The sequence below is a fragment of the Triturus cristatus genome, chromosome 7 (genome assembly GCF_964204655.1).
Source record: "Triturus cristatus chromosome 7, aTriCri1.1, whole genome shotgun sequence".
Taxonomy (NCBI): domain Eukaryota; kingdom Metazoa; phylum Chordata; class Amphibia; order Caudata; family Salamandridae; genus Triturus; species Triturus cristatus.
Window position 1 is genome coordinate 255,463,540 of NC_140590.1, and position 26,216 is coordinate 255,489,755.

Genomic DNA, 26,216 nt, shown 5'->3' on the forward strand with positions numbered 1-26,216 from the left:
CAGATATCTTGCCTGAGGGTGAATGTTCTGATTTGTTCTGCATTCCGTCCATCAATTGAGTGTCTTTAACATTTATAGTAGTCATCACCTCATCCATTTCTATTTGTTCTTGTAGCTCCTTGTTTTTTTTTTTGCTATTGGAGTCTTTCCTCAGCTTGTTCCTTCCCTTGCTTCTTCAGCTTGTTTTTTGCTCCTTTTGTAGAGTGTTCCTCCAACCTTTGGAGTCTTTTGGCCCAGCTAGGGTATGATTGATCATATCCTTTACAAATAAGGTGGAACTCGTCTAAAAATCCCTTTTCATCACTCGTAGGTCAGGTGTGCTAGGCTTGCTACAATCTGGTTTCTCAAATTCTTTCTGTGGTGTCTGATCCCATGTTTGATAATGTTTTTTCTTGCCTCCTTTTGCTTCAATTTATTTTCTCATATTGTCAAACTTTTTGCCAAATGTACATACTTGACAATTCAAATATTCCTCTTGGTCTCCGAGAAAAGTTCATTTTTTTGTAAATTTAATTATTGATCTATCTTGTTTAATCTTACCTCAATTGCTTTTTTAAACTTCTCAATCATTTTCTGATCACTGCTTTCATTTAACTGTTTAGACATGTCTTTTATTGCTTCTTAGTTTGTGATCTGACCACACATATTTAATCAAGATGAGCAACATTTTCATTTAATTTACAGTCTAGGGTTTCATATGCTAGTATCGTTAAAATCCTCAGACCTGGTGGTACGCTTGCTAATCAACATAGCTTTTTAGGTACATACTACTACTTGACTTAAATATCTCTTGCTTGGATAATTTCACTAAGTGAATTAGACTTTGTTCGTCTATTAACTCAACATTTTTCACATTGGTTGATTTCCTAGATTGTTTTTCGGAAAACATCTCTCATGATGTCTGTCTACATTTGTTGTTGCATTCAGTTGTCATGTTATGCAACCTACTTTCACCTGAATATTGCAGGAAACAAGTTTCCTACACACATTCTGTTTGCAAACCGATAGGGAGATCTCTCCTATTACTCCTTGTCCTCAAACCTGGGGTCAGGCTGCTCCCTTCATTAACGATCCATGTTCTCTCTCTCCGATACTTGTTCTTGTGCTCTTACACACTGAGAGACAGGTAGGTCCTAAGACAATTCAACAATAGCTTCACTCTCGCTTGCCCAAAGATCCATTTTTGGCCCTTGTGGAAGTAGTGCACTTCTGGAGGCAAGCAATTTGTCCATGCTCTTGAAAAAAAATGTGTTGCCTTTGCAGAGAAATGAAACTCACACTCCCGTGCATCAGAGGTCTGCAAACGTTTCTGCACTGAGACACTCTAAGTAATATGTCTTGACGTTGTCCCACCCCCCCTCCGAACCTTTATGGCAAAAATTGGGGGAGTGGAAATGGCATGGCTGGTCGTAGAGGCAGGGATTATGAGATCATTTTAGGGGAGCTTTTCTGTAGCTCATTAAATGTAAGACTTATAAAAGAGCAAATGCATCAAACAAAAACAGAATCGACCAAAAACACTACTCCCCCTAACTGAGATGCTGTGAGACCCTGACACTGCTGACACCAATGTAATTGTAGCTCCTGCACTAAGGATAGCTGTGGCCCTGAGATGCAGGCTACCGCCTAATCTTCATTCATCCCTTCCAAACCATGCCAGACCATCACTTCAATCTTGAAACAGGTTGTCTGTCCCTTTCAGAAAAGATATGAGCTCCCGCATGTAGGACGGTGGAATCTGACTGCATGGTTGCCCCTCTTTTTTGCTGGTGTTTTGCTGGTTTTCGACTAACTCTGGCTGGGATCCTGCTATTCAGGACCCCAGCCTATCTTCTTTCTCCCTTAAATTGATTACAAGTACTTTAGGTACACTCCAGATTGGATTCTTGGGTACCCTTATAAGTCCCTAGTACATGGTATACTATGTACCTAGAGCATAGGTACCCCAGAGGCCTACCAGCGGCTGCAGCATGTATTATGCCACCCCTGGGAAGCCTTCCAAAATGATACCACAGGACTGCTACTGCAGCCTGGGTAAGGTGGAGCATGCACCCCTTACTGAGATAAAGGTTCACTATATCTCTCCATATCACTGCACATATAAACCTATCAGTCACCCCTATGGCAGGTCTTACCAATCCTGAAGGCAAGGTGCTAAGTTTTATGTGAGAGGGTGCCCAAGCATGAGCAGGGCTCCTCTGCAGCCTTCGGAACCTTTATTCCAGGGTTGTTTGTGCTGCAGCCAAACCATATACTCTTAAGTGCAATATAACCAAACGGTAAATGCTAACTTTGGGATGGCTGCACGGAAACATGTCATGTTTGGTGTCAAACACCTTGGAATCATACCCCCACACCAGTAACTGGTGTGGGAGTATGATCTCACCCTTCTAGAGGGAGAGACATGACAGCACCGGTATACCCGGTACCAGCTAACAGAACCCTGGCATCACAAAATGGATGCTGCCAGCCACAGACACGAGTCTGCCCTCCTGCTGCTGGATGCTCTAGTCAAGTCGTGGTTCTTCGACCACTTTCTTAATATATGGTTTGGTCTGCCCCTAGGGCCCATTGTATATTGTGCTATTTACTGTCGTTTTAGAACTGAATGTTTGTGTGCCTTGCTCTCTAACATTATAAAGGGGTTAGTAGAGAGTGTTTAGAAATAAATACATATATGTTATACATATACCTTGTGTGGTTCTCCTTTCATTTAGTAATTCAAGAGGTTATAATCTGGTAAACCAAGCTGCTTTACACTCCTTCAAGATTTAGCCTGAAGGCTGCTCTCCATAGCTACCACTAGGATAGCTTTCAATAAAGGTGGTCTTTAAACATATCATCAATAAGGGTTGTTTGGACTGGTGCAAGGTGCCCACTATAGCTAGTGGACAGCATATGCCAGGCCAACTTCTCACACCGCATTTTGCCCTCTCCACTTTTGGCAGCAAGAGTGCCCTCTTCTGTAATGCTACCAAGGTAAATGAGCACCTATACCCTCTTTTTAAAGTAAGACATTCATCATTGTGATGAAGTGGGACCCACAGACCACTGGGCCCAAGTGCCACTGCACCTGTTTTACTAATAATAGCAATCTCTGCTATCTCTCTCTCCCATCAATTTGATGCCAAAACCAAGGTGTCTCATCTGCTTCAAGGTTCCCCTCCCTTGGGCCATTGCTCCAAGACCCAAAGCAACACTGGCAAAGCAAGTATTGACTAGTCCCCTAATGCAAGAAAGAAAGAAAAGTAAAACAGCCCTAATTCTGCAACTGCAGGACCAATGATACCTACAACTCTACTCTGCCTATTCCTCAAGTCCAGCACACCCAGGCCTGATGCACAAAGCATGCTTTAGGCTGCTATGTGTTAAAAAAAAAATAATTCCAGCGTCCCTCGACCACCACCACCCTGTTGATTGGGCCTTATTCTGTATGCAGTATGCAAAGCCAGACTGGCTGTACCGTACATTGGGCGTTTCCACGGGAGGCTGGAAGGAGATTTTTGGAGTAGTGCAGCAGTTTTAATAGCACTGCAAAGTTCCTTGTATATCCAGCAGTGTTTGAGCAACAATAAAAGCGTTGTGATAACTCTAGTGATTAATGTACTGGTTGGAGAGAGATGGGAGTTTTATCTAGTGGCAGTTTTGCCTCATCTAAGGAAGAGCAGAGGGTTAATATGCCTGCTGCAAAAAATGTGTACTATGCATATCCAAAGAACAGTATTTTATGTGCATAGCTCAGTGGGTTACTGCTTGTTTCACAAAGATTCTTTTGTTACTGTGCAGTTCACAATTTAGAATCATAATCTAGCACAGTGAGCTGTGAACTGCCATCAAAGACCTGCATGCAAACTGCATGGTATAGGTTAGAAAGTTATTTTTCCAGTCTTTCATTATCCTGATGTTGCTAATAAAAAAGTTTGTTTGGGTAGAAATAAATTCTTATTATTAAAGTCAACCCTAACAACTGTGTTATGTTCAGAATCCTGAGTTTATGCTTCTCCAGAACAAGCAATCTTAAAAAATGTCTACCAGAATGGAAGACGTGCTAATCCTACAACTCGTAGTCCACTTTGCCTTATATAACATTTTCTATATACACTAATTTACAAATGTACGATTCATTGTCTCTGTATGTGTGTGTGATGTAAAGATCTCTGACACCCTACAATGGTATGAGAGGTGCTATAAAACAACTGGAATATACGTGAGAGTGGGGCTATGTATGGGTGAGAGGCACTGCTGGAGGATGATAGTGAGGGTCTCATTGAACAGCCCCAACAAAGATTGTAGTATCCTGGTGCACATTAAGGTCTTCATTTACTATGCTTTAAAAGCTAATACTATTGAATATACAATGACAAATAGGTTATGGAATGCACAATTTTTAACAAAACTTTCATGGGGGGAGAAGCTTCCAAAGACCCCTTTACATTTGTCAGGCTCGCTATGTACCATACGGGGGCTGGTCTGACAAAATTTGCCAGAGCTGGTTTGAGTTCACAGTCCGGCTCCGGCAGCATGGGCAGCCCTCGAGAAATCTACTCACCCACTCTTATCTGTTTAACCACAGAGGAATGAGCAACAAAGATGCCTTTAAATCTTGTTTTTATCTTGTAAAACTTGCTCTGTTCAGAGACAAAGGTCAAAAGTCAGTTTGTCTTCTTACATTTACTTTTCTTTCGCTGACTGCGAAATTCTAGGTTTATAAAGTAAACTCTCCGGCAATCCTGCTGTGCAAAGCATGTGAAATGAAAGACTGTTAGATGTAAGGCCTATTTTTCTAACACAACATTTAAATAGCTAATAAGTGAACTGCACAAACATTTCAAAATATATTTCAGTAGTTATCAAAGCGTGTTTTGTAATTCTGTGTGATGAAAAAAAGATTCTTATAGGATGAAAACAAATCAGAACACTTTACTTGGTGAAGTGCAAATGATAAATATTTCTGCTGAAACCCATTCTTCGAAACATTGCTTATGCGCTTTATAGCTTTATCAGAAAAACTGCCTGTTAGTGGGAAGGTTTATGACCATTTCAATTGGAAATTGGCTATTTGTATATGACTACCACATCATGCTTTAGAAAAATATGTATTAAAAGTGAGGTTTTAAATATGAACTGAGAAATATTCCTGCCTCTGCCCTGATGACAATGCTATTAGTAAACTAAAAGATAAGCCAGCGGTCATGTGTACCCTAAATTTGTACCAGATTCGTATTATATAAAGAGCAAATATTTAGTCTAAGTTTTATACACCATGTATGCCGAACACACATATTTGAAGGTGCTCTTATATGTGATAATGAAGAAAAAGGCGGCTCCATAAAATAAAATATTTGCCTAGGATCACACAATTTGAGACCAGTTAACAGGTCAAGTACCATACAGTTAGGCTGTGCAGATAATTTAAGTTACTAGACCTGTGCCCCACACCCCTTTTCATAGTAGGGGAAGTTGGAGCGGCTCCTGTGACATGAAGCAGAGAGATGGATAGAGAGTTAAGAAGAAACATGCCTCTCACCATGGTGCCTTTTACCTGAAAGAAATGGAAATGTGTGTAATTCTTAAATCACCCAATAGATAGGCTGCTTTGGAGCCAGTATAGACTTTAACTGACGGAGTCACATGAAACTTCATGGTGAGAAATATTTATTCTTTTTGAGAGGTACTATAAAGGTGGTATTAGCAGAGTTCTCTAGCATGTCCTTTTAATGGACACTTAAAAAATGTTCGCACTAGATACAGTCTGATTACTTATTACAAAAGTGCATGTTTTTAAGGTACTTGTTTCATCTTAAATAGGGCTGGGCGGAATTGACGTAACGCCACTACGCGGAATTATGGGAAAAATGTGTGGAAAACGAGCGCACGTCCTCAGGGTCCGTGTGCCCGGGACAGGGGTCCCTCATGCCTGGGCAGGCTCCCTTATCTCCCCAGCCTGGCTGGGTTGAGAAGCAGGGACCGGTTTCGGTCAGGGCCTGGGGTGTGGGAGCCCCCGTCCTGCAGCCTGCCAAGTGTCCATCTACCCGGGACAAGGGTCCCTGGTGCAGAGCCCCGGAGCCCTGCAAGGGCAGGCGGGAGCCCTACAGCTATGGCTCGGCTTTGGGCGGGCAGATGGGCGTCATTTCGGTCCCGGCCATCTGGTCGCACCTTTCCCCTCGGCCATCTGGTCGCACGCAATGCTTTCCAATGGGGCAACCAGATGGCCTGCCTGCCCTGGAAGTCCCGATGGGGACTCATTTGCCTTCCCAATCCCAGCCAGGGCTCCAGGAGGTCAGGCGCCTCCACACCTAGGGTCCCCCGAGTCTCGCGATACCGCACGGGTTCCCAGAAAGAGGGGTAGCTTTCCTCTGGATTACTAGGGGCAGGGTATGCCGCGCCATCCCTCCCGGGCTGGCAGTTCCCTGCCGGGGACCAGATGGGCTATGCCGGGACAACACCTCCCCTCTGTCCGGGGGCTCCCACCTCTGGCCCACGCCGTGGCAAAGAGCCTAGGACGGGCTCCATGGGTCCTGGGCAGTCCTCCCCCAGGCGTCCGGGCCCGAGAGCTCCAGCGGTCCTCCCCTTGCCTGAGGCCCAGCCGGGGTCCCCAAGCCCGCCGGGAAGCGGAGCAGCTGAGCCCTGCAAGGGCAGGTGGGAGCCCAACCACGAAGGCTCAGGACGGTTAGAGGGAAGTCCTTTCGGTCCCGGTCATCTGGTCACACCTTTCCCCTCTGCCATCTGGTCGCACGCAATGCTTTCCAATGGGGAGACCAGATGGCCGGGCTGCCCTGGAAGTCCCGATGGGGGCTCATTTGCCTCCCCGATCCCAGCCAGGGCTCCAGGAGGTCGGGCACCTCCGCACCTAGGGTCCCCTCCACGACTCGGTGCGCAGGGGTTACCAGAAAGGGGGGGGGGGGTAGCTTTCCTCCGGATTACTAGGGCAGGGTATGCTGGAACACTCCTCCCGGGCTGGCGGTTCTTTGCCGGTGACCAGATGGGCTATGCCCGGACAACACCTCCCGTCCTTCCAGGGCTCCCTCCTCCGGCCCACGGCGTGGCAAAGTGCCCGGGACGGGCTCCATGGGTCCCAGGCTGTCCTCCCCGGGCCTAAGAGTTCCGGTGGTCCTCCCTGTGCCTAAGGCCCAGCCGGGGTCCCCGAGCCCCCCGGGATGCGGAGCCCCCCGAGCCCTGCGTGGGCAGACAGGAGCCCTACCGTGAAGGCTCGGGGCGGGCAGATGGGAGTCCTTTCGGTCCCGGCCATCTGGTCGCACCTTTCCCCTCGGCCATCTGGTCGCACTTAATGCTTTCCAATGGGGCAACCAGATGGCGGGGCTGCCCTGGAAGTCCCGATGAGGGCTCATTTGCCTCCCGGATCCCAGCCAGGGCTCCAGGAGGTTGGGCACGTTCGCACCCAGGGTCTCCTAAGTCTCGCGGTGCGCACGGGTTCCCAGAAAGAGGGGTAGCTTTCCTCCGAATTAGCAGGGGCAGGGTATGCCGGAGCACCCCGCAGGGCCCTGTGTCGGGTGCTCCAGCCCTGGGCCCCGTCGCCCGGCCTGCCGCTCTGCCAGAGGCCCAGGACGGTGGTCCATCGGTCCCGTGCAGGCCTCCCCTGATTCTCAAAGTGTCCGCAGGCCCCGGGTCGGAGGGCCCGTTGAGTCCCCCTCGCAGCCTCCATGGCTGGGCCCCCTATGCCCCGGCGCCCGCTCACTCTTTAGTTGGGGCACAGAGCGACCAGATGGCTTCCCTTTCGAGCCCGGCCATCTGGTCGCACCTTTCCCCTCAGCCGTCTGGTCGCACGCTATGCTTTCCAATGGGGCAACCAGATGGCCGGGCTTCCCTGGAAGTCTCGATGAGGGCTCATTTGCCTCCCCGATCCCAGTGAGTGCTCCAGGAGGTCGGGCACATTCACGCCTTGGGTCTCCTCTGTCACCCTGTGTGCATGGACTACAAGAAACGGGGGTTATTCTCTTCCGGATTAGTAGGAAGAGGGTCAGTCAGACCTCCGTGTGGATTCTGAGATAGGGGAAGGCAGCACCCGGGCCTGCCCGCCAGGGCCTCCAAGGGGCCCGGGTCCGCGCCTGCCTCTCAGCTCTGTGAGATGCGGTGATGCTGAGACGGGGGAAGGCAGCACCTGGGCCTGCCCCGCCGGGGCCCGGGTACGCACCTGCCTCTCAGCCCCTTCCCGATGGTTGTTTATCTCTGAGTTTGCTCAGTCAGACCTCCGTGAGGTCCCGCGATACTGAGACGGGGGAAGGCAGCACCCTGGCTCACCGGCCGGGGCCCCCAGGTGCCCGGGTACACACCTGCCTCTCAGACCCTTCCCGATGGTCGTTTTTCTACGAGCCTGCTTGCCCCGGGAGCAGGCATGGACACTAAATTAGCATACCCCATGCGCGGGGCAGCCTGCCAGGGGATGCCCCAGCCATACTCTGATCGATTGGGCACTCTCAGTCCGTTTAGGGATGGACTGCATGGCCAGCCTTGGCTGTTGTTTCAAGCAAGGAGCTTCCACCCTGCATGGACCGTCCGACTCAAGGGCCTGCCGCCTGGCAGGAGGCCCTTCACCCTACCCAGCAGAGCGAAGGCCGAGTGGCCCCGGCAGGTCGTGCCCACCCAGTGGTCTGACCCGAGCGGAAGGGGTCGGGTGGCGCCAGGCCCTCAGATGCTGCTGCCCAGCAGGTCCGTAGCCCCATGCGCCACACTGTCACCCCTCTACTCCAAGCACATTTCCACAGCAGCTCCGAACGACCGCTCCGAGGGGTGCCGCCGCCAGGCTCCGGCACCCCTGCGTCTCGCTCAAGCTGCGCCTCGGCCCACCTCTCCCTTCCGGGGGAGACGGCTGGGCCTGTCGGTGCCCATGTGACCGCACCTCTCCACCCCTCCAGCGAGCCCTCCCGCCCAGGCAGGTGGGGTCCTTACCCCAGTAGGCTCCCAGAGGGAGGGGTGCGTGAAGGTTGCCGGTCCGGGAGATGGGCATGAAGCCCCCTGAATCCACCCCGTCAGCAGGTGCAGCTACATGGTTGATCCTGCCAGTAGCATATGCTTGTCTCAAAGATTAAGCCATGCACGTGTAAGTACACACAGTAGGTACAGTGAAACTGCGAATGGCTCATTAAATCAGTTATGTTCCTTTGATCGCCCCATCTGTTACTTGGATAACTGTGGTAATTCTAGAGCTAATACATGCCGACGAGCGCTGACCTCCCGGGATGCATGCATGTATCAGACCAAGACCAATCAGGGCTTGCCCAGCCGCTTTGGTGACTCTAGATAACCTCGGGTCGATCGCACGTTCCCGTGACGGCGACGATACATTCGGATGTCTGCCCTATCAACTTTCGATGGTACTTTCTGTGCCTACCATGGTGACCACGGGTAACGGGGGAATCAGGGTTCGATTCCGGAAAGGGAGCCTGAGAAATGGCTACCACATCTAAGGAAGGCAGCAGTCGCGCAAATTACCCACTCCAGACTCGGGGAGGTAGTGACGAAAAATAACAATACAGGACTCTTTCGAGGCCCTGTAATTGGAATGAGTACACTTTAAAACCTTTAACGAGGATCCATTGGAGGGCAAGTCTAGTGCTAGAAGCCGCGGTAATTCCAGCTCCAATAGCGTATATTAAAGTTGCTGCAGTTAAAAAGCTTGTAGTTGGATCTTGGGTTCGAGCTGGCGGTCCACCTCGAGGCGAGCTACTGCCTGTCCCAGCCCCTGCCTCTCGGTGCCTCCTTGATGCTCTTGACTGAGTGTCCTGGGGGCCCGAAACGTTTACTTTGAAAAAATTAGAGTGTTCAAAGCAGGCCGGTCGCCTGAATACTTCAGCTAGGAATAATGGAATAGGGCTCGGATTCTATTTTGTTGGTTTTCGGAACTGGAGCCTTGATTAAGAGGGACGGCTGGGGGCATTCGTATAGTGCCGCTAGAGGTGAAATTCAGACGAACCAAAGCGAAAGCATTTGCCAAGAATGTTTTCATTAATCAAGATCGAAAGTCGGAGGTTCGAAGATGATCAGATACCGTCGTATTTCCGACCATAAACGATGCCGATTAGCAATCCGGCGTCGTTATTCCCATGAGCCGCCGAGCAGCTTCCGGGAAACCAAAGTCTTTGAGTTCCAGGGGGAGTATGGTTGCAAAGCTGAAACTTAACGGAATTGACTGAAAGACACCACCAGGAGTGGAGCCTGCGGCTTAATTTGACTCAACACGGGAAACCTCGCCCGGACACGGAAAGGATTGACAGATTGATAGCTCTTTCTCGATTCTGTGGGTGGTGGTGCATGGCCATTCTTAGTTGGTGGAGCCATTTGTCTGGTTAATTGCGATAATAAACGAGTCTCCTCCAAGCTAACTAGTTACGCAACCCCCAGCGGTCGGCGTCCAACTTCTTAGAGGGACAAGTGGCGTTCAGCCACAGGGGATCGAGCAATAACAGGTCTGTTATGCCCTTAGATGTCCAGGGCTGCACGCGAGCTACACTGAACGGATCAGTGTGTGTCTACCCTTCGCCGACAGGTGCGGGTAACCCGTTGAACCCCGTTCGTGATAGGGATTGGGGATTGCAGTTATTTCCCATGAACGAGGAATTCCCAGTAAGTGCGGGTCATAAGCTTGCGTTGATTAAGTCCCTGCCCTTTGTACACACCGCCCTTTGCTACTACCAATTTGGATGGTTTAGTGAAGTCCTTTGATGGGCACCGCCGGGGTCGGCAACGGCCCTGGCAGAGCACCGAGAAGACGATCAAACTTGACTATCTTGAGGAAGTAAAAGTCATAACAATATTTTTGTAGGTGAACCTGCGGAAGGATCAATAACGGCGGAGCGGCCCGAGCGATCGACGGCACCAGCCTGAAGCCCTCGGCCTGCCTCCTGCAAGCGCACACAGTAGGCACAGGGCCAAGCCCTGCCCTGGCGCGCCCCGCCGGAGCGGTCCCCGTCCCCTGTCCCTTTCTGGGAGGAGCACAGCGGTAGGCCCTCTCGAGACAGAACCCAAGCTCACCCGGCAAGACCCCCGCGGTTTGGGGGAAACCGAATGGCAGTGCACCCCGGGCAGATACCGCCCCACCCTTGAAAGGCCCTGCCGCTGGCTGGGCCCTCCTGCGCCTGAGTCCCGGCCTGACCAGGTTCCGGGCGACCGAGGAGCGGCCCTTCTCGTGCCGCAGGGCGTCCTGGAAGACAAGAGGCCGCGGGCCTGTGAAGGGACCCCTGCTCCTCTCGGTGGGAGGCGTGCGGGATGGGGAGCTGCCTGGCTCTTCGCTACCGGTGCCCCTGGGCGAGGGTGGGGTGGACTTATCGCCTTCCCGCCAGCACGGCTCGGGCCGCCCAGCGACAGACGGCTGACGTGCAGGTGGGGCGACCCTCCCTCATTGCCAGGTACCCGGTTCGATCCAGTCCGGTGCGGCCGGGCCGAGGGGTTTGAAGACTCATGCGGTCCCTCCCGCGTTACTCCGGGAGGGGACCGGCGGCTGCGGGGCTGCCTGCTCCTATCGCTCCGGGAGCCCCCTTCCTCGCCGGCGGGTGGGTGGAGGTACTCTCGGGCTGAGCGCCTGGTAACGTTTTTTTTCTCCCAACGGTGCAGTCTGACACCCAGAGGGGAAGCCTTGAATGGGGTGCCCGGGCCATCTCGCTATGCGGGCGGTGGACGGATGGCGAGCGAGCAAGGCGGCGCGCGTAATTCTGGCCGTTTGTTCGAGTCGTGTGGAGACATGGCTACTCTGGTTCTCTTCCTAATTGGATTGGTTCCTTCACGTCACCTGAGGATCCGGTGGCGTCTTCCCGAGAAGCAACTTCCGTTTTGATGTGCGCTGACAAGAAGCTCCGTAGAGCTTGGTTGCCTGGTTCCGCTACTAAGTGGGAAAGAGGTGTTTTCTTGCGACTTCGTGGAGAGTGTTTCCTTCAGTTCTTTGTTGTTCCTGGAGTTTTTGGTTCCGGTGAGGAATTCTGAGCCTTCGATCTTACTGAACCCAAGTCTGCATTGGAGGCTGCATTTTTGGCTACTTGGGCTCGAGTAGTTATTCACGTAAGGAGAAGCCCCGACCTTCACATCAGTTCAGGTATTCTGTTCTCCGTTTCTGACTTCCAGGTAATAACTACCTTTCAGTGACTCTGGGTTTTCTCATTTAAATTTGGAGGCTGTCACCTTGGATTCAGCATTTGGCTCCTTCTTTCCAAGACTGACTTACGGATTCTGATGTCCTGGAACACTGGAATTCTCGATATTGTTTTTTCTTCTTTGTTCTTCTTTTCTGTTGAACGAAAGGAAGATTGGGGTACGTATGAGTAAGTGTGTTGTACATTTGGTTAGAAGCAGGAACGCATGATGTTTTAATGTGTCTTTGCTTTATTGTTGTAGGTACACATCACTACATTTTGAGAGAAGCATCTCTAATGGTGATAGAAAGGAAAACAGCGGCACTACCTAGGTTGTCTCCAGGTAAACAGGCAGTTCTAGTGAGATCATATGAGTGTAGCATATATATAGACGTGTTAACCTTGTATTCTTTTGTTACAGGTATCCTCACCCCCGCTGTTCCTTCCCTACTTCCTTTCCCTCGCTTGATTGCCTTACTACTCTGTGTTTACTTGTCCAGAGTTGGGGACATCGAGAGGTGGACCCCTTTGTGTATTGTCCGGATCCTAAGGAGTCACAGTGGACCATTACACCCAGGCCATCCCGGGACATCTGGTCGCCTGGATGCCGGCTAGATTGCCCTGCGGGCCGGGCGACCAGATGTCTCTGCGGGCCGGGCGACCAGATGGCCCTGCTGGCTGGGTAACCAGATTGCTGGCCTACCGGCCGACTGGGCTTCCTCCTACTTTTGTCCTTTCCCAGAGTTCTGTGGGCTTAATAGTCGAGGAAAATTGGCTCCCCAGGCAGGCCGGCGGGGAGAGGACGTGGCCTGATCTTAACCCCCCTTGGTTCCAACCAAGGGTCCGGGTGCTGGGGACGGGGGTCCACCAGGGCCCTGGGAGGCTCTCCCCAGCCTGGCTAGGGTTCGGAAGCTGGGACCGGGCCCGGGGCTCGTGCTCCGTCCCAGGGTACGGGAGCCCCCCGTCCTGCAAGCCAGCTGAGGGTCCAGGCGATGGGGACGGGGGCCCACCGGGGCCCGGGGGAGGCTCTCCCCGGCCTGGCTAGAGTTCGGAAGCAGGGACCGGGCTCGGGGCTCGTGCTCTGTCCCAACATCCCAGGATGCAAGAGCCCCCCATCCTGCAAGCCAACTGAGGGTCCAAGCACTGGGGATGGGGTCCACCGGTGACGGGGAGGTTCTCCCCAGCCTGACTAGGGTTCGGAAGCTGGGACCGGGACCGGGCTTGTGCTTCATCCCAGGGGCCCAGGGTGCGGGAGCCACCCATCCTGCAAGCCAGCCGAGGGTCCGGGCGCTGGGGACGGGGGTACACCGAGGCCAGGGAGGCTCTACGCGGCCTTGCTAGGGTTCGAAAGCTGGGACCCGGCCCAGGGCATGTGCTCGGTCCGGTGGGCCCCGTGGCGCGGAAGCCACTGTCCTGCAAGCCATCCGAGGGTCTGGGTGCTGGGGAAGGGGGTCCACAAGGGCCCGGGGGAGGCTCTCCCCGGCCTGGCTAGGGTTCAGAAGCTGTGACCGGGCCCGGGGCTCATGCTCCATCCCAGTGTCCCAGGGTGCAGGAGCCACCCTGTCCTGCAAGCCAGATGAGGGTCTGAGCGCTGGGGACGGGGGTCGACTGGGGCCCGGGGAGGCTCTCCCCAGCCTGGCTAGGGTTTGGAAGCTGGGACCGGGCCCGGTGTTCGTGCTCCTTCCCAGGGTGCAGGAGCCCCCCCCCCGTCCTGCAAGCCAGCCGAGGGTCCGGGCGCTGGGGAAGGGGTTCCACCAGGACCCGGGGAGGCTATCCACGGCCTGGCTAGGTTTCGGAAGCTGTGACCGGGGCTCATGCTCCGTCCCAGGGTGCGGGAGCCCCCATCCTGCAAGCCAGCTGAGGATCCGGGCACTGGGGAAGGGGGCTCTACCAGGGCCCGGGAGGCTCTCCCCGGCCTGGCTAGGGTTCGGAAGCTGGGCCCGGGGGTCGTGCTCCGTCCCAGTGTCCCAGGGTGCAGGAGCCAACCCGTCCTGCAAGCCAGCCTAGGGTCCGGGCGCTGTTAGACGGGGGTCCACTGGGGCGGCTCTCCCCAGCCTGGCTGCTTTCAGAAGCAGGGACCGGGCCAGGGAGCGGGGGTGGCTGGCTTTATCAAGTCTGCTGGCGGAGCGGAGTTTTCTGCCCACCCCTAATCTTAAACATTACCTTTTGCAGCAGCCTGTCTTATACTGTGTAATACAATTAAAAAAAATAATGACATTCACAGTGCTTTCGGTCAGGCTTCGACCTCATAGCACTATACAAAAACGCTTCCCTTTTCCTCACTACATCAATCAGGATTTAATTCTCTGTCTCTCTGGTCACACACACAGACATGTGCAGTGATCACATTTACCAACTGAGCTTTCATAACTTAAAATAGTGCATTTTCCATCCATTAGTTACACTTGCATTTATTTTTCATTTAAGGTGTCTGCCTGTTATCTGATATGCAGTTAACAAAGTAAAAACAACTGCAAATATGTAGAATATGTTGTTCTTTTTAGGCACTACTTTGATCCTGTCTCCCAACTCACTGCCTTGCCTTCAGGGCACTAAGTATTACAGTCTCACACTTTGTTTTAACACTTCAACTGTATGTAAATGAATACAGCCTGGACACACTCTTCCAGGCTATCTTCATTTACAAGTAAATGTAGAGGCATTTGAACCCCTCTGGGAATGCAGCAATGGACCCACAAGGGTGTGCACCCTCAAGTCTGAAGACCTCTACCATACATGCTGACACTACGATCTTTTTTATTGCAGTGACAACATTTTTCAGCCCTTAGACCTTTACCAAGTTGTGAAACATTTCCTAACAACAACTATGTGCACAACTATCCGCCATCTTATAATGTTGTTCATATAATACAATATTCTTTAATACAGTAAGTGTACCTATATACAACTATACTCCGTTTGACAAGTTTGGAATTACGTATGGTAAAAAAATATTACTTTACGTTAAAAAACCTCTAGAAATTCACTGAAAAAAACAAAGATTAAAGTCATGTTATTGTAAGGTATGGTAATAATATCTTACTTTGCATTAATAAGAAACTCAAATTCACTGAAAAAAACAAAGATTAAGGTGATGTCATAGCTAGGTGAAAATTTCAAGTTAAACTGAACATTTTAAGCTAAAAAAAAAAACACTGAAATTCACCAGCAATAGTTATTTTAAGTAACTATAACTCACGCCCTGGCCATGCATTGCTAACCTTACATATTACAACAGTCATACTCATGACATGTTCAATGGCATCACTGATAACATCACTGCTAGCAACTGAGTTAACATCATTAATGACATGACTGCACAGTGGGGGAGTGTAAGAAACGGGCTCTATATATACTGCACCAAAGTGAGGTACAGTGTGTATAGAGTCCAAGAGTCTCCAGAGGTTTGGCAGAGGTTAAAGTTGGATAGAACCTTACTCTCTAAAGTGGTAACTTGGTCGAGCAGTAAGGAAGTATCAGAGGACAGTGTAAAGCATTTAATGTACACACACAGTCAGCAAATGGTCTCACACACTCAAGAACTGAACTCTAGGCCAATTGTTTTGTATAAAAAAATGTGCTGTTGTTTTATTTCTAGAACCAAGCAAGCCTGGTACAGGTAAGCATATAAATACTTTGCAGTAGTGATTGTCTTGTTTGAACACAGTTCAGAATTGCTGTAAAACTGGTACTGGTTTTGATTACAGGTTTAAGAAAGCAGATTGCAACACATTGCAGGTATAGTACATTCAATTGAATGGGCTTTTTAAGTAAAATGCAGTTAATTACTTTCCAGATTACTTTTCTAACCACAGGACTGGATCCTAGATTCAGCCCTGGGACATTTCCTGAAAACAGGTGAGTAAATGCGTTTTGGTTAAAGGTATAATTTGGAAAGAATATTATTGCATTTCAAAAGTTGACACTTAGAAACGTTTTCACATAGAATCACCAATGTTATCCTATAGGAGGAAATTCACTTAGCAGGTAAATTACTTTTGCGTTACTTTTTTAATTCAGTGCTGGACTCCTAGATTCAGCAAAGGGACATCTACTTAAAACAGTTAAGTAATTATGTTTTTGTAGTTTTTACGATTTTTAAAGAATATTCTTGTTGACACAAACTTTCACAAAGAACGCCCAATGTTATCCTATGGAAGGAAATTCAATTCACAGGTAAGTTACTTTTTAGTTACTTTTCTTACTCAGTGCTGGATTCAGCACTGGGACCCTTCCTGCAAACAGTTGAGAAAGTTCGGTTAGGTTATTTGTGCGATTTTTAAGGAATATCCTTAGTTTTCAAAAGTCGACACTTTGAAGCTTTTTGGGAGAAAAAGTGTCAATGTTATCCTATGAGGAAAAGTGAGTTATCGGTCTCGAGGTAAGTAATCGGTCTTTTGAGTTAAGGTTCTGATGTTAGACTCAGGGGTCTCCCAGGGTCAGTGATGCACTGTTGCTGCACCCCTAGTGGCACTAGGGCGGCCGGGTGCAGAGTGTTGTGGCCCAATGTTATCCTATGGAGGATAGGGGAGCTCCGGTTGGTGGCAGCTGGCAAGCAGGCCACTGGTTGTGGGAGCAAAGCTCCTAGGGGTTAAGCTCAGGGCACGTTGGGTACCAAGTTAACACCAAAGAGGCACCCTCAGCGGCACTAGGGCTGCCGGGTGCAGGGTGCTGTTTTGAGGTCGGGTGCCCGGTTGATTTCAATGGAGATTTTCGGTTTTGGTTTTCAGCTGCAGGCTCGGTCCAGGAAGACTTCCGGGAGGAACCAACAGCTGGGCAGGTAAGTTGGAGGGCTCGGGAACGTAGGTGCACCCCGGGTTCTTTTCTCCAGGGCGCAGGGCGGCTGGAAGCAGGGGTGTCTTTTGAGGTCGGATTTCACCTTACCGGGCTACTCGCGATTGGGGGGGGGGATCTCTGTGCAGAGGCTGCAGGAGACGTTGGGGAGTCCTGGAGGGGTCAACCCACGGTGGACTCGGACTCTAAAGCGCTGGGGGACCTCGCTGGGACCAGTGAGCCACTCGAACTCGGGCTGTTGGCGACAGGTGCAGTGGTAGTTCCAGGCGTCAGGTTTCCGTGTTCTCAGCAGGCTCAGAGTCTGTTTTCGGAGTTTCTTTCGAACAGGGCTGCTGTTCACAGGAGATCTGGTCTTTGTTGAAGGCAGTCAGTCCTCCCAGGGGTTCTGGAGGTCGCTAGCTGCAGGACAAGACGATTGTTGGTGCAGAATCTCTGGAAACTGCAGACGGGCCGGTAGGGCTGGGGCCAAGTCAGTTGTTCTCTGCAGTCTCCTCTGATGGGCGTCTTCTTTCGTCCTTTTTCTTCTTAGGTTGCTGGAATCTGAGAAAGGAAGGTTCAGGGTGCCCCTAAATACTAAATTTAGGGGCGTTACAGGTAGGTAAAGGGCAGGGACCAATGGGTCCCTTCCCTGGGGTGGGTACACCCCCTATTCTGCCACTCTCCAGTGGGAGGGGGGCAGGAGCCTGTCCCTGGTTGGCTGGGTCCCCCCCATCCTCAAGATAGTGGGGACTCGAGGTTGTTCTTCACCTCGCCTCCCCCACCTGATGGGTGGAGTTGGCAGAGGTGGGCACACCTCTCTTCCTCACTTGTTTTTCCCACCGGTTCTCCCGCCCAAAATGGGGGGTAGAACCAGTGGGGACCAGTTGCTGAAAACAGCAAATGGTCTGGAGAGGCTCAGAAATGCGGCATGCCTTTGAAGCTTCTCCTTAGTGAACCCTGCCCATCCTGGTGGAGGAGGCTTGGCACCTCGTCCCAGGATGTCAGGATGTGCATTGTTTCAGGCCCCAGAGAGCAGCAGGCTCTCAACCCAGGGGTACAGACATATGTCTGGTGGTGGCAGCCTGCGCAGCCACTCAGTCAGGTCACTGGTAGTTGGTCGTTTTTCAGGGGGCATCTCTAAGATGCCCTCTGTGGTGCACTTTACATTAAATCCCACACTGGCATCAGTGTGGGTTTAATGTGCTGAGAAGTTTGATACCAAACTTCCCAGTCTTCAGTGTAGCCATTATGGTACTGTGGATTTCGTAATGACAACCTCCCAGCACCATATACTCTTAATGGCAGCACTGCACTTACAGGGCCCAGGAATGGACCTGGGTACTGTAGGGGTACAGGGCTCATGCACCTATACCCTCACCACTGGCATAGGGTACCCAGCTAGAGGGGTGACTGATGTATGCCAGGGCAGTGGTTTGTGGGCATGGCACACAGGGATGTGTGCCATGTCGATTCTTTGTTTGGTTCTGCACCTAGACACCCAGCCTGCAAAGGCAGTGTGTGTGTGTCAGGGTACAGGGCCTCTAATGGTGGCAGAATAAGTGCTGCAGTCCTTAAGGGCCTTCTCTGGTCACAGTGCCCTGGGTACCTATGGTACCATTTACCAGGGGCTGATATGTGGCCAAAGATGCCGAATGGGTTTTGTTTTGGGGAAAGAACACAGGCCCTGGGGTCCTGATTGACAGGGCCCCAGAGCACATCGAGTCAAAGAGTATCAGTAGTCTGGCAGCAACAAAAAAAAGAGGGGGTTTTACTGCAACAGAAACCCACTTTCTCACAGGGAGCACATTAAAGTTACTTGAAATAACTATAACTGTCGAATTTCTGTGATTTTTTTTGTTTTATAACATTACACTTAAATGAAATTTTAGCTTAACTTTAACGTTACTTTAACCTTTGTTTCTGTGCGTGAACAAATAATTATATATAAATATATATATATGATTGGGTAATCCAGAGCACCACAAGAATATGGTAATTAAGATCTGATAATCTAGTAGATCAAAATTTTTATCTTTTCCAAACATTTGTATCTAACACTTTGTTGTTACATGAATCACACAATTTGTTGGCACACAGGTCAGTAGATGATATTCACAGCCAACACGTGTTTCGAGGCTTAGATGACTTTTTCAAGGCAATTAGAATGGTCAGCGTCCTAGACCATCTCCAATCTGTAGATCAAAGTACATAAGCAATTCTGTCCTTGGAGCCCCAAGGACCAGGTGGGCTACGGCACAGTTACTAGTAAGTACACAGCTGTATCCAAGACTTTAACTTGTCATAAGTTGTCCCCTGTTATGGTGGGAACTAAAAGAAGAGGCGAAGGCTTCAGTCGGCCTCACAGTTAAAACGAACGCCCGTAGCGACTCGGGAAGTAACAGCAAATGTGTGCTATGACAAGTAAAAGTCTTGGATACAACTGGGTACATACGGGTGACTGTGCCCACCTGGTCCTTGAGGGCTCCAAAGACAGAATTGCTTATGTACTTTTATCTACAGATTGGAGATGGTCTAGGACGCTTGCCTTGAAAAAATTGACTAAACAACGAAAAACGTGTCGGCTGTGAACTTTTGCATTCAAGACAAAAGTGAGCACTCCTGAATGCTATTTTGTTGGAACAGAAGCTGCTAAATGTAAAACCACATCTCTGCTGCCTTGAAGATGCTCTGGAATTTTACCACTGGTTTGTTTCAGTGATGTGTATGAAAATTGGGTGCGTGTGTGTTGCGTAACATAAAGGTCTGTGGCAACTGGTGCAGTTGGCTGTTGTGTTATTTTGCATGTGTCTGTGTCTAGTAGTAGATTATAAATCAGAGTTGTTAACAAAAGTGGTGGTATATTTGTGTTTGACCCAGGATTAGATGGTAGTATGGTATTCCATACAAAGTACATGGCTTTTCCTACATAAGGCAATACTTAGCAATAGCTTGTGTGTAACCCGCAAGGCAACAAAATATCAAACATGGCTCCATTGTCATGAAGCGCATGAAAGGGAAAATGTCACCAAGCCTAGGTCGCCAAAACACCTTAGAACCATATGTGTTGCTTATAAAAGATGTTGTATGTCTGTGTTGTGCTCAGAAGTGGGTATATCTGTTCAGTGTATAGAAGATGTGAATGTTAAGTCTGTGTTGACGTTGGGGGGTTGCAAATCTGAGTTCTGGACAGAAGATCCGAGTAGTTTTTAGAAGAGGTCTTAGGTGTGCTACACATAAAAGTAGTTGTAGATCAGTGCTAAACATAAAATCCTTGTGGTTGCTATGCGTTACTTGTAGATGACGTGGTTGGTCAGTTATGTATAAGGAGACGGGTAGATCTTTTTTGTGGATAGAAAAGGAGTGTGGTAGCTCTGTGCTATCGATAGAAGGCAGTGGTAGGTACGGCTTTAACTGAAATGAAAAAAGTGGGGTTCTATAAAGGGGGTATGGCCTTTATAATTAAGGGCTTTACCTGAACACTTAAACAACATTTCTGTGATTGCCATTTGTGCCACCGACCATTATTTTGGTTCCTCTCTGAGCTTTCCATTACTGCATTCAGATATAAAATACAGCTGACATACACCTAATACCAACCAGTAGTATTGGCTTTGTCAATTGGTTGTTAGCCATTTGATAAATGAGTAACAACAAGGATTTGTTTGTAACTATTTTTGAAAATGTTTCAATTCTAAAATTGAGACTAAATTAAACATTACTGGGGCCTATGGAAGTGGTAGTGGCCATCAGAGTTTCTCAGTCACTCTTGTTGTGTTCACTCTGTGTTAGACATGTATGCCCTTTTTCTCTCCATCTCTCTGATGTGCATATCTTACATCTTATCTCTCTCCGCTTCAGCACTATCTTTTCATTCTCCCCTAAATGCACTTCCTCACATCTTTTTAACTTCACCACCCCTATACACAAAACACTCGCACTCACGTGTTAGCACAGCATTTTCTTTTACTTCTGCTGTGTACCTCTTTTACACACATTTGCACAATATCACAATTGCAACTGAAGTACTTCTCCATTGCTGTGTGTGCTTTGCAGACAGGCCAAGGATTGGATGGCCATGTATGTATTGAACACCTTTTTGACCCGCTGACTGTCAGTGTGCGAAACTCGCTCTTTCAGCCTCAACTCCAGAGCATTCAGTCATGGCCTGTTATAAACACTTGGGAGTACAGTACGCTACGCAACAAAAATAAAGCAACACAACATCCTGAATACAGCTTACTTAATCTTGCATTTCCTAAGAGTGTTAAACAAATGGAATATAAACAGAGCCTAAATCGCTGACATTAATTACTTCAACGTCTAACATTCATAATTCAGAAATTGATCAGTGTTTTTGCCAGGAAAGTTAAGAACATGAAACAGGTCCCGACAAGGACACGATTCAGTGCCTGTTTTTAATTACTACTGGGTCTGAGACCCAGAAGGGCCCCGGCCCACTCAAATCCCTGGTGGAAAGTCTTTGTTGTGGATAGAAAAGGAAATGGTGGCAAATCTGAATTGTGAACAGAAAGGAGTGGTAGGTTTGTGCTGTGGATAAAAGGAGTGGTAAGTCTTGTGTGGCTAAAGGGGGTGAGGGTGTGCTAAGCTTTGCTGCGTGTAAAAGGAGGAAGAGATGTGAAAAGGAGGCAAGAGATGAGTAGATTTGTAAATGGGCAAGAATGCCCATGAACTAAGAGGGTTTCTTGAAGGAAAGACAAGTAGCCAGCAAGTAAAGGTAAGTACTTTACTAAGAGCACAACCTGGCATCCGACCACCTCAACGACCCAGCTGCAACTGTCGATCGTGGAGTGCCGTCAGCCTTACATTCTAGTGCAGAACAAAGAACATGGAGAAAGAACATACGGAGCATAGGAGCTCCAATCAAGGTAAGAGCGATAATATCTAATTTAAATGAAAACATAACATCAAATCCTCTTCCCTTAATATGCAAAGAAGAAAGCACAGAAGAAGGAAGACAACAGAAAAGAAGAAGAACAAGAAAAGAAAAGAAGAGAGAAAACCAAAACAGAATAAAACTCATGATCTAACATAATCCTGAAGATATACAGGTGGTCTGCGATTTCTAACAGACGACTCAACAACAGGAGAGTCAGATAACCCAACCTGATTTTCCTCCTTGTTGCCTTGGGAAGAAGAAAACAAGTTATCGGAACATGAAACATCTTTCACAACTTTGGCTTGGGAATCATGGCCAATAAACTTGTCTGGCATGTACATAGCTCCGGAACAACCTTCTTCATCTGTGGAACACCTGGAAACAGAACCACCCTTTTGGTACAAAGCTACTCTGCGTAAATTCCAACGCTCTCCTCCTTCAATAACAACAAAATACCTTCCAACACTGATAACACGGAAAGGTCCTTTAAACTTAGTAAGACCTTCTCTAATCCTACCAGACTTTAATTTGACCCGTGACCCAATTGCCAATCGAGATCTTAGAAATAGAAGTATCAAAAACAGGCTCCTCACCGGAAGATACCCAATTTCTGAGCCAAGATGGGACAAGTCATGCCAGGGAGACGCCCCCTCATAACAAAGAAAGGAGACTTCAGAGTAACGCTATGAGGAGTGGTACAATAAACCCACAACATGTCTTGAAAAAGACGTGTGGGAGCCAATCCATTAGCTAGGGCAAGTTGTAAGGTACCTTTAATAAGTCTGTTCGCCCTCTCAACAATACCATTCCCCATGGGATTGTAAAGAGAAGTACACTAGTGCCTTACACCACACTTCTCCAGAAAACAACGCATCTCCCCAGAAGTGAGTTGAGTCCCATTGTCAGTAAGATTTGCGGAATACCCTCACGCAAAAACAAAGCCTCCAACACCGCAATAGTAGAAAAAGTGGTAACGTCCTTCAAAAATTCAAAGATGCAACCACCTCGAGTGCACATCCACAATGACAGCAGCAAACCTCCTATCTAAAGACATGATCGTCGCCAACATTGTTAAGAGGGTTTCTTGAAGGAAAGACGAGTAGCCAGCAAGTAAAGGTAAGTACTTTACTAAGAGCACAGCCTGGCATCCGACCACCTCAAAGACCCAGCTGCAACTGTCGATCGTGGATTGCTGTCAGCCTCACATTCTAGTGCAGAACAAAGAACATGGAGAAACAACATACGGAGTATAGGAGCTCCAAACAAGGTAAGAGCGATAATATCTAATTTAAATGAAAACATCACATCAAACTGACAAGTTAACAGAACATTTTATTCTCACACAAACGTGTTGATAAAGTTTGACCTTGATATCAAAGGCCTGTGCATTGCTGCTCAAGTTGGGAGAATTAAATGTCCGCACAGCTGCACAGACAGTGAGCAGCAGTGCATCGCCATCCCTGTTTCCATGGAGATGACAGCCTGTGCACCATGGTAACAGCTTCTATGGTGATCCAAAGTACACAAAACCATCACTCTGCAAGCATTAATCGCGCCCTGCGGAGTTTACAACTTGTTCCGGCACTCGTTCTGTGCTGGGCAGATATTCAGTAGGCTGGCAGGGAGCCTGTGCGCTCACTTCTCAGTCAGCAAAAATCACTAGCAAGGCAAAAACAGCAGAACAAAGATCCATGTTTTCTTCGTGCAAAGGTGTGTGCCAGGGCATCAGACCGGCGTCATGGCTTCCTATGTAGGTGCATGACAGGCTAGCGTCTCATGAATTATGACGCCTATTTGTATGCCAAGCTATCAGCTCATGTATTATAGCTTCCTGCCTAGAGGCATGCATAGATATGAAGAGATGTGCCCTTACTTCCTGCCTAGGGCCTAACACGGCATATGCTCATATATCACTACTTCCTGCCTAGGCACCTGCTGATGTATCATGACTGTCTGCCAAGAAGTATGCCAGTGTATGAGGTCATGTACCATAACCTTCTGCCTAGGGGCATGCCAGGGTATCGAGTCATGCATCATGACCTTCTGCTTAGGGGTATGTCTTGACCTTTAACTACTATAAACCATTGTACACCATTAAAAAGGGGGGGGGGGGGGGGGCGACCCAGTAACCTAGGGAAAGCAATGATAACCCAAAAAGGTCCTTGTGGAAGAAGTGTAGCGCTTGACTTCCACTGCAACATTCAATTAAGAAACCCTTCTAACAAGTAAGGTTTCTTTATACATTTAAAGTATTTATTATCATTTCCAAATGATCATTGTTTCAAACAAAGATAAACTTTTCATAACCCTAAATACCAGACTAAGGGGCTCCTATTGAAGGTACAGCGCAGTGAGCAGGTGATATGATGAATAAACATTGCACTAGTGCTATATAAAATATTATGTACATGCGACTGACAGGTATGTGATGTCATTTACGACATTCGTATTAAGAGTGTCGCAATCCACGATCAAAATTTAAAAACAGTCAACATTTATAAATTGTCAATGTTTCGACCCGCAATCTCAAATGAATCAGAAAAGGGTCTTCATAAGGACAGGAGTTGGAAGGAGACACCGGAGGAGTTGTGGCAGTAGTCCTACAATCCTTGTGAGTACCTAATTCAATGAGTACCTCATCCGGCTTGTTCTAAAAGATGACAAGCAAAGGGTAAGATTCTTTCTCACTTTATTCACCATATCACCTGTTCACTGCACTGTCTCCTCAATAGGAGCACCGTAGTCTGGTATTTGAGGTTACCGAAAGTTTATCTTTGTATGAGATAACAATCATTTTTTAAATGAAAATATATACATTAAGTGCATAAAGAAACCTTACTTGTTAGAAGGGTTCCTTGACTAACTATTGCCGTGGAAATCAAGGGCTACACTTCCCCCACAAGGACCTTTTGTGTTATTAATTACTGTAAACCATTGTAAAGCTAGATGCACGTATCTAGTTTAAAAATCACATAAACTTCAAAGGACCAGAAATTATTATTTGCACTCACCTGCTAGGCCATGGTTTGTGACCTAACCTGTGTTAACACCTATGCAAAGGCAAGGGTGTAGCTAGAGCCATACACTTATACCTGAGATGAGCTATCTGCATCCTGTGTACTCAGCTACAGGAGCCAGCTCCTGATTGGCCAAAGGGCTCTCTGCTTCCAATTACTAAATACAGTCGATATTACAGTGTGCCTGAGGGACACCTTTGAAGGATTTGTTCCCTACAGAGCTTTGTTGACAATTTAATATACGAGTGGTCAGTACGCTTGGATTACCTGTTAGTTTCTGAATTATAAGTAGAGCCTTTGGCTTATTTAGAGTTCAGATTTTGACCTGGACAACTCCTGTACAACTGTGTAGACAAAAGTCTGATATCAGAGTCAGGAAATGTTTGCCCACTCCCCTGAAGGAGTAGGGAATATACTCCAGAACTGACATTTCTACTGTTGCAAATTAAAGAGAGTAGGAAGTAGACTGCCTGGCATGCAAAGTGATTGCCTGATAAAGGCCAGAGCCATCCAGAATGTTGCACTGTGCCAGAGGCTGCTAAAGCTGGAGATCTGTGACTGCTGCCCGGGGCCAACTCACATTGCAACCATGGAGTGGCCTAAGATGCAAGGAGCCCAGAGCTTGAGTCAGCTATTCAGAAGGTTGCATTGTGCCAGAGGCTGCTAAGACTGGAGGTCTATGACTGCCATCCAGCACCAACTCACACTGCAATCAAGGACTTACCTGAGATCTGGCTAGTGAGTGACGCAATCATCAGGCCAGATTGGCCAGATGTGGATTGCATGGGCTTCTTAACCTCATTGGTATTATATCTGATCTACAAAAGTAGCTCTGCAGTCCGCAAGCCTTGATGGCTGAGGGCTTAAATGAAATCCGCTCCACCTCCAAGCAAGGAGAGAAGATGCAGCAAGACCACTGTATAGTACAGCTGTTGCTAGGACAGCACCATCACTATATACGCTCCACCGTGTCCATGAGAACTAAGTAAGACTCAAACTGTGAGCTTATGCCCATTCAAACCAGGCGCTGCGCTTTGAGTTTAAATTTAAGCTTGCATCAAACAGTATCCTTACTGCAAACATGCACAACACCCTTGAATGCAAAGCAAAGCAAGGCATTTACAAATTAATCCTAAAGGGAACAGTAATTCCATTTTTATATACTTTGAATACCAATTCTGCTGCCCAATTGATGAGGCTAACAAGCTTCTGTCCCCTTTTCAGAAGTGACCACCCATTAGAAGTAACTAGAGTCTTGGTAAGGTCTTGATTGACCTATTCAAAATGCATCAACATTCGTGCTCCCAAAATATACTAAAATCCAAACATTGCAGGAGATACATAACCAGGTGGACTTCCTCTGACAAAAACTGACAACATCTACCTACGTATCATGCCCTGAATTCACTGTTATGGCTCATGGAGGGGCATAAAATCAAATGCAAGACT

The 26,216-nt window shown here is 48.4% G+C and overlaps 1 protein-coding gene and 1 pseudogene across 1 annotated transcript in view; one reads left to right on the forward strand and one right to left on the reverse strand.

Moving 5' to 3' along the window:
- The window catches only part of SHANK1 (SH3 and multiple ankyrin repeat domains 1), a 1,748,119-nt gene that overhangs the window by 1,434,219 nt on the left and 287,684 nt on the right, over positions 1-26,216 (reverse strand). The window lies entirely within an intron of this gene.
- On the forward strand, positions 9,002-10,803 carry LOC146809335 (18S ribosomal RNA; annotated as a pseudogene).